The sequence below is a fragment of the Oncorhynchus gorbuscha genome, linkage group LG14, assembly GCF_021184085.1.
Source record: "Oncorhynchus gorbuscha isolate QuinsamMale2020 ecotype Even-year linkage group LG14, OgorEven_v1.0, whole genome shotgun sequence".
Classification (NCBI taxonomy): Eukaryota; Metazoa; Chordata; class Actinopteri; order Salmoniformes; family Salmonidae; genus Oncorhynchus; species Oncorhynchus gorbuscha.
In genome coordinates, this window is record NC_060186.1 from 31,852,020 (window position 1) to 31,858,849 (window position 6,830).

A 6,830-nucleotide genomic window follows, 5' to 3' on the forward strand; every position below is an offset into this window, starting at 1 on the left:
TCTCCCACCATAATAATAGAGTCTAGTGTTGCTTGTAGAGTTGATAAATTCTTATATATTTTCAAAGAAGCTTGGATCATCATTATTCGGACTGTATAGGTTAATAAACCATATCTGTTTATTGTCCAATAACATATTTAAAATAATCCATCTACCTTGAGGATCTGTTTGGACAATTTGCACATTTGGATCAAAATTACTGTTAATTAAAACCATCACCCCTTTTGAATTTCTTTGCCCATGGGAGAAGTATATTTCGCAACCCAAGTTCTTTTTCCACAAAAAATGGGTTTCCTGTAAATAATAGATATTATATTCCTTCTCTTTTAGCCAGGTAAATACTGATTTGTCTTTTCTTATTATCTGCTAGGCCATTCAAATTGTAACTGGCTATAGTTATTTCACCACTTACCATAATGAGACACAACTTTCAATTCAATTGATTAAAATATGTGTTTGTAAACGTACCATTAAAAAGTAACATGATGATTGAGTGTTTTTGACCATGGGAGAAATATATTTCGCCCCCCCAGTTCTTTTTCCACAAAACTTCATCCACACATACAGCTGAACCATGATATTTGCATTGCTACTAAGTAAACCTCCAATTGGTCCCCACCATTCCACCCGCTAAAAGCCCTCCTCATCCCGAGCTGGGCCGTCATCCCAATGCCCGGCAGACCACCTCCGACCCCCCGCATCCCATAGCCCTGAACAGACTGAGATCCATCCTTGGAAAAGAGCACACAGTGCCATTTATCGAATTGAAGTAGATCAAATGCCAAATGTATTTCCATCGCCCTCACCTCAATTTGTATTATATATAGCTGTGAATTTGTCCCAAACATCTTTTACTCCTTCGCAACAGTTGTGGGATACACACATACACACACTCAACCCTTTCCCCCCTTTCTCCCCACACAACCTTATAGTCCCATTCTCAACAGTTGCACCATCCCAGAGCCCAACTCAAGAAAGGTCCTGATTTACCAATGCACTTACTGTTGCAGCTGCACGAGAAAGCCTTCAAGATCGCGCAAAAAAATGGGCAGAAATTTATTAACCATTGTCACATCCTAGATGATGGAGGTCAAATGTACACCTTTCCCTGAAACACCCACAATACAGTCACCCATATTGACCATATTCACAAGCATCTCCATGCAGACTTTTGATTTTGTGCCACCAGGGTCACAATAATATACCCCCTCTCTGAATGTCCGAGTGTGACCCCCTCCCCATTGGTTACTGCAGCTAGTGTTGCCAGCACTGCCACTGCCTGGGTGGGGGCACCCCACCGGAATCCCCACCGGCTAGGTACAAGGTCGTCAAGGTTCTCATTAGCATCTTTGAGAATTTTCTTGTATAGTATGCTCTCCCTTTAGGGGGCTTTGGCTTTGCAGGACCAACCCTGCCAAGCAGGCTCAGAATCTTGAGGGTGCAGTGCTGCTCTAAGTCTCTGACCGCATTTTGGCTGCATACAGACCGCTTACAGCAGGCCCATAAAACAGGGACTTCTCCTTAGTATCTGGGTCGTTCAGGTGGGTGTCTAGGGTATAGGGTTGTGGACCTTACCATTAAATTAGGATCATAAATAAATAATTAGATAACTTATTTAAAAAATGTAGTTCCCCATGATAGGACAATAAATCAAATGTATAATATATATATATTTTAAACTGTTCCACCATGATAGGACAATAAATAAATAAGACGTATAATTAATTATAAGTATATCCATCATCTGAACAACATTGAAAGCTCTCTCATACCCCGGCTCAAAGCAATACATTGGTTCTGGGATATGCAACCATTTCATTACTCACTCAACTTTCCCAAACATAACAAAAAAATATAAAAAAATAAACACACACTACACCATCCACACATACTGTGCCTTCTGTTTACATAGTTTTTATCTTCACCATGTTGAATTAGTGCTTGTGTGTTCCAATTAGTTATATGTAAAGATATACAAAAGCAAAAAACAATTGTATTGTTTACAATCCATAACCGGGCTAGAATTGTGTTTCATTATTTTCCTCATCTATGAGAACTTTGTCATTTTTAAAATAGCCATGGAGTAGTCTTTGTGTCTCTGAACAACTGGTTATCAATATATAGTTTAGCAATGACGAGAGCTACTCGTTTCCCTTTCAATCTATTTTCTTTGAAAATTGGATACAGAACTTTACGCCGTTCTGCAATTTCCTTGGGAAACTGATCATTCATGCCAATTTTGGTCCCAGCAAGTCTTTCACCCAGGGTTTTAACCATTATTTGATCTTTAAATGAAGCAAATTTGGCAGCGATTGGGCGGTCATACCTTTAGCCTCTCTGTCCGAAGCGGTGTACACTTTCAAGTTGGATTTGTCGATAACTTCGCGTGGGATCTGAAGCGCTGTAAGGAGGAACTCTCTAACTACAGATTCAGGAAATTCCCCTTCTTCTCCTGGATACCTGTAAGTACCAGATTCTCCCTCATTGATCTAGTTTGTATGTCCAGTAAGGCTTCTCTCAGAACGGTGTTCTTCTTTAATATCATTCACTTCGGTTTCAATCTTATTGACTGTCCCTTTTAGCTTGTTTGTTTCTTTCTCCAATGTCGCAGCTTTTTCCATCACTCATCTTGAGGCTTGCCTTCAAGTCTTTTACATCCTTACTAACTAATTCAAGTATACCCAGTTTGTCATTTATTGATTTTAACAGATCGGTTTCGACCTTTACCATTCCCGGTGGTGAAAATATTAAATCGTCTGTGTCTGTAGAAGAGTCAAGTTTTCGTTTTGGAATCGGTTCCCGTGTTACTCTCTGTCATATTGGGCGTTGCTTGTTTTTGTAATATTTGTTGATAAATGTCTTTAGTCTTAAGATTTGTTTTGTGTTATTATCCAGATTGAAGGTTATCACCCACTAGATTGTGTAGTGCTAATATTGTAGTCTAACTTGCCGATATTGAATATTACGTTTTATCTTGAGGTGCTCCACCTAACTTTGTTCAGTCCGCCATTACCCGCCTGCCCGAGGAGGATGACACATTAGCACAGGAATGATTATTGTTACCATTTGTTTTGGAGGTGGACAAGTCCACTGGACTTCCTGTATGACCAGTGTGGTACACCTCAGTACTATCTTAGATGTGTTCTAAGATAATCCCCGTCTAGGGGCCTGTCTGCTCCTCACTGTTCTCATAAGGGAGTTTACAACTAGATTTGACTTATGCTCTGGCGGACTCATATGGTGTTGTCCATAGTCTCGACCCCCCCCACCGGCCTCAATGAGGCTCATCATGTGTCTGGGCTACTATTCCCCCCCTTTGAGTCTCGGTACCCCCCCATCAACGGATGGTGTTGGTATCCGAGGTGCAAACGAAAAGTTCGTACCCTATGTACGAGTTGTCAGTGGCTGCGTTATTATGAGAATGGCTGTAACCTTTCAACCAAATCTCCTGGTGTTTGTGCTTCAAAAAGCTCAGTGGCTGTCGAGGCCTGTCAGTCACCACTGCGTCCGAGTGTGGCAACCTCTTCAGTACCTGCAAACTGAGAGGAGGATATCGGTCTGTGATATCGCAAAGTGTTTCACTAGTAGGAGTCATCGGATCAGTTGCTGGACTGACGCCATTAGCGTCATTGTAAGAGGTGACAGTCCGAACTGCCCGAAGGGCAAGAGAAGTTAATCTCAACTACCGTATTGCATGACTGCAAGGACGAGGGAAGTTGCTCATTCACAGAGACAGCTGACTCGAAATCATGGAAAGGATGGTCAATCAGATTAGCTGATGGAATGTGTCGAGATATCGTAATATCTCTTTGGATCGGATTCTGCACCAAGAGGTTTCTAAGCGTCTTTTTCCCAAGGGGTGCTTTTGACAGATACCCATCGTGAATGAATGCGTTGCAGCTAGCGTTAGGGGAAGACGGTGTGGTCAGTGCTTGTTTGACGGTGTTAGCCAGTGAGCTATCGTGTTTGCGAGTCGCAGAACCACTGAATTCTAATTTCAAAGCTGTGGCAAGTTTAGTGTAGCCATTTAGCACGTGTTGCAGACGAATGAACTTTGTCACGTGTCTATTCGACGTTCGCTTCAACAGGTAAACCCTGTCAGAACCCGTAGCATTCGGGTAGCCATCCAATACGTCCTCTATGTCAGCTAGGAACGTCTCAGTATTGTTTGGCTGACCTGGAACGGGGTCAAAGGTGGGGAAATTCTTGACGAGTTTGTCAAGGTATTCCGCGTCAAGCATTCAGTGGGGAAATTGGGGCCGAAAGGCCAAGAGGAGAAGACAAGCTTTGGCTTTGTTGGCCAAGAGGCACCATATTACTCCCGAATGGCCAAGAGGAGGGACACATGAGGGAGGCGATGTCTGAAACCTATCGTCTTCACTCCTTTGAGTACCGGACTCCGGTTGCTTGGATGGATAGTCACGCTGTAGTGCGTGACTATTCTGGACTTCCTCCAGATGGTACCCAAGGGTGCTATTCTGCTGCATTGCAGAGTCCACTTGAGCGCTTAGAGTACTGCTTTTGGACACATGAGTGTCGCACTTGCTCCTTTCGGCCTCAAACTTATCTCTCATGTTTTGCAGATAGAGGTTTTGCAAACGGAAATATTGCTTAGAAATCAATATTTCCATCTTCATCACCTGAGTTCTTTTATCATTCATTTGGTCAGCAACTTCAATGTGTTCTGCTGATTTGTCATCCAACTTAGTCATTGTGTTCATTTAACTGATTGAATTTGGTCTGCAGAATTTGGAGTAGAACATTTACCTTGAGTAACATTCAACAAAACTGCCTGCATGCTATCAAATTGCGTGCTCTTGTTTGTAGATAACGCAACAGATGTATCTAGTTTGGAGTGGACTACACCGTATTTAGTTTTGGCTAAATAGAGTTGTTCCTGGAGACAACGATTTTGTTGGTTAGTTTGTGCTCATTCATCGTTATAAGTATTTGCAATTACTTTAAATAGTTCCGATTTCAAACGCAGTTCCTCGACTTGCAGAATGTTTTAATTTTCTGCTTTTGTCAATAGTTGCTCAGTTCTCTCCACCTGTCCCCTCATGTTATCCATGTCTTGCACCTGCTTCAGCTGTGCACTGTGGCATTGGAATCTATTGATGGCGATACATAAGTGCTAAAGTGGAGAGAACCATCACAAAGCATGTGTTTGATCGTTGATTTGAGAGCATTTGCAATTTCACAACAATTACCTTCTACACACACACAATTGTAAAGGAATGAATAAGACTATGTACATGAAAATACAGTCGAGCAAAAAAGTATTTAGTCAGCCACCAATTGTGCAAGTTCTCCCACTTAAAAAGATGAGAGAGGCCTGTAATTTCCATCATAGGTACACTTCAACTATGACAGACAAAATGAGAACAAAAAATCCAGAAAATCACATTGTAAGATTTTTAATGAATTTATTTGCAAATTATGGTGGAAAATAAGTATTTGGTCAATAAAAAGTTTCTCAATACTTTGTTATATACCCTTTTGGCAATGACAGAGGTCAAATGTTTCAACAAACCAAGTGTAGACAAAGCACTGTTCTGTTGGGCGCTTTGATGATGTCTGTTGCCTAAAGACGTCGAGAAAATACCATCAAATAGAATGTGACATTCTGTACTTTTGCCTCATAAATCCAAAATGTTGGAGTATAGAGACAAGTGTAAAGATTTAGAATCACTGTCCAAATAAATATTTAGGTGCCTTCAGGGCCTATGGGAAGACTACACACATGGCTACACGGCCTCTTTATTGACGGTGGGCCTCTGCTTCCTCCTGCATGCATTGCCTGCCTCATTTCTGTCGGGAAGAGGCCCCTACAAAGCACAAATGTTTTGAGAGTGAATTGTTTGTTGCAGAAAGAGAGTTGAGTTCAACAGGCTAGAGTATTTTGATACACTGGATACAAAAAATGTAATGTATTTACCTACGGCCTGTATAGGTCTGTTATTGTGTCTTTTCCCTCTCCCTGTAAATTGTAATGTCACGTTTTGACCTCAGTTCCTTTGTTTTGTCTTTTTGTTTTAGTATGGTCAGGGCGTGAGTTGGGTGGGTTGTCTATGTTAGTTTATCCATGATTTTCTATTTCTGTGTTTGGCCTGGTTTGGTTCTCAATCAGAGGCAGCTGTCAATCGTTGTCCCTGATTGAGAACCATATTTAGGTAGCCTGTTTTACATTGAGTTTTGTGGGTGGTTATTTTCTGTTCTGTGTTTTGTTTCACCTTTCAGGACTGTTCGTTTGTCGTTTGTTGTTTTTGTTTCAGTATTCATGCTTCATTAAATTATGGACACTTACCACGCTGCGTTTTGGTCCTCTGATCCTTCTCGCAACTCCTCCTCAGAAGAGGAGAACGAGAACCATTATATGTAATCTCTGCAACACGATCGGAGTCTATGTTTCTTCTCATGGCTTCCTCGTTCAGTATTTTGTGCGCTGCAGGAACTATATTTACTGTGCTCTCTTCTGGAACAATGGGGAACCGGCGTTCTGAGGCAACAAATGTTTACTAGCTACTCTTAGTGAACAGATTTAGAACTTGCACAATCTACTTGGGAAAGTATCCCTGGGAATTGGAACAAGACCGTCGCTTCTGGTGCATTTAGGGGATGGTACTGTCACCATTCCTGCTACCCAACTATGGAAGCACATTTACCCATCATAGGTTAAATGGAGGTAGGCTACCTGTGGTGAGTAGGGCTTCTTTGGCATTGGGAAGACCAACCAAAACCCAGTTAACAAACAGCTTCGTCTTCCTGGCTTTGTAGGTTCCAGCGCCATCATCCCCTATCCGGACTCCTTGCCAGGGGGATTCTGCCTC